The sequence below is a fragment of the Jaculus jaculus genome, chromosome 1 (genome assembly GCF_020740685.1).
Source record: "Jaculus jaculus isolate mJacJac1 chromosome 1, mJacJac1.mat.Y.cur, whole genome shotgun sequence".
In the NCBI taxonomy this organism is placed as follows: domain Eukaryota; kingdom Metazoa; phylum Chordata; class Mammalia; order Rodentia; family Dipodidae; genus Jaculus; species Jaculus jaculus.
Window position 1 is genome coordinate 82,074,788 of NC_059102.1, and position 2,710 is coordinate 82,077,497.

Genomic DNA, 2,710 nt, shown 5'->3' on the forward strand with positions numbered 1-2,710 from the left:
CTCAGGGATGAAGCCACTATTGCTGAATTATTGAACAGGTGTGTTGTCAAACTTTCTCTAAATATTTATCTTTATATCCATAGGGTCGTTTTGCTCTCAGTCTCAGCTCCAATCAGAAAAGCATTTATTTGGGGGGAATGGAGGTATAGTAGGAAACAGTCAACACAGAGACACATAACTCGTCAAGTGCTGAAAAGTGACTGTCATGTGCTCATCTCTAAACAAGATATACACATCATCACTTCCATAGCTCAGACAATGCTGAAGGAGGAAAACAGAAAAAATTTGAGAGCTGGAGGATGGAGGGGAGCATTGTGCAACTCTGTTATTCAGACCCAACAAGGCCATTGCACCCATGAACTCATACCAGATGTGGTTACCTGCATCAAACTGCACATGATGAGGCCAGTCAACCTTCTGTAATTGATAGGGAGTCCTGGAAAGCTACTCCCCTCCATAACGAGTGAATGACAGTTAAATTGGCAGGGAAAGAGAGTTGTTCTCCATGGCAGAGCTGCTAGTAAGCAACACAGAAAAATAAAGGGGATAAAGGAAGACAATGTGAGCTACAAATGACTTAATGTTTTATGTATATACATATATATGTGTACATACATATATAATATATATGTATACATGTAATATATATATGTACAAATGATTTAATGTAATATATATGTACATGCATATATAATATAACATATATGTAAACATATGTTTGAAAATATCAAAAGCAAATTTAAATAGTCAAAACAGAGAATTTCTGGTCATATTTAGTAGTGTTGACAGGAGTCAAAAGTAGAACACTTACACAAGTATATATTTAGGAACCAAAATGATCAGTCACACTGGAAATAATCTGAGACTGCCTCTGCCTCCTGATTTTCTCCAAGTTCTGCTGGTCTAATCTCACAAACACTATTTGAATCTACCTTTACTAGTCCTCCTGACAATACTTAGGTCATCCGTAAGTCACTGAAACAATTTCCAAGTGGTTTACATAACACTAGTTTCTCCAAACTGTAATCAGGTAATTTCCCAACATTTTAACTATTGAAACCATTGGTTAATAAAAAGTTTTATGCAAATGCTCAACATAGAACAAAGGGAAGTAGATGCTTCATTTGAAGTAAATTCACGAGAAACTAGAACAGAGAATAATTAGAAACCCAAAGCTCTGCTTCATTTGTTTGAAAATCTTAACATATGTTAAGAATCACCTGAGGGACATATAATATGTACGCTTCCTTGCTGCCAAAGAAAAGGGCTGGGATTAGATTCAGGAATCTGCATTTTTAATAAACTTCTGCAGGTGATTTTGATACATCTGGTTTTAAATCCATTTTTGAGTAATACAGCCGGTTCTATTCAATTCCCACATCATGACTGCGTCACGTCTCTACTTGCAGAATCCCACTGGCTTTCCAAACACTAACTAGTATGCATGCATAGCGGTAGTTCTCAAAATCTGACACCACCTCCGCTTAAATGTTTTTTGTTTGTTTGTGTTTGTTTGTTTTTTTCTGAACATACCTCCAGCAGCTCAGATTGTAGTCCTTCCTTGAGTGCAATGTGCATTTTCATACTTTGGTTCTGCATTTTTTTTTTTTTTTTACCATATAGAGTTACTTTCTCTCTGAGGAATTCTTATATTTCCTGTAAGGCCCAGAGTAAATACTGCCCTCTCTATAAACCTTTCTCTGATCTCTGCACTTGAAGAAGTAATTAATCACTTCCTCTTCTGTGATATTCAATATGGTAGCTCTTATCTCTTTGTATCTTTAAAGAGCAATTCTGTACATTTTTCTCCTGTACTAGACTATGGGACCCTTGAAGCCCAAGATATCATCTTAATCATTTCCATTTCCATGGCACAGCAAAGTCTTTTCTGCACAGTAGGAGAACAACAAATATTTGTCAAGTTCATCCATCTTGATTTCTATCATATGTTGGCATAGCAGATAAGGCTTCCAGTGAGGTCAAAATTCTTAGTTTTCCTTCTTTGTTTGCCATCTTCTGGCATTATGTGCATAAGAAAACAACTTTATGTCAATGAAATTGGCAATCTAGGTTAAATTTAAAATTATTTGTTGAGAATCACAATAGCATTCCCAAACTAACACAAGATGACATAAGGACATAGCACATTTGTGTATTTGTATATATGCATGTATAGGAAAAGACACATGTAATAAATCAGAATTTTAATACCCCACAAAGAAAATTTCAAGTCATGATATTTTGCCAGTTGGTTACATCAAATATTTTAGAAAGAAATAACATCAATATTATATAAACTCAGAAAATAGAGCTATTTGGAATACTTCCTGACTCATTTTATTACCCATAATATTAAAGCCATACCAAAGCCTAACTAAAATGTTTTAAGAAGACAATGCAAAGGATATCTGAGAGCTGCACAAAATTCAAATTCCCTAAGTAAATATCAAGACATCAAACCCTGTGATACTTAAGTAAGATGATACAATATGTCCAAATACGGTCTATTTTATATAAGGGTAGTTATTATACATGTAATACTCAAAAGCCAAAGGATACAATATGCAATATTAATAGGTTATATGGGTAAAAGTAAAATCTAGCATTTAATATAATTCGACTCCTATTCATGATAAAAATTCTCAGGAAATAGCAAGGCTTAGAACTTTTTTTTTGTTTCTGAATCTTCCAAGTTTAATTCATTTCTTTT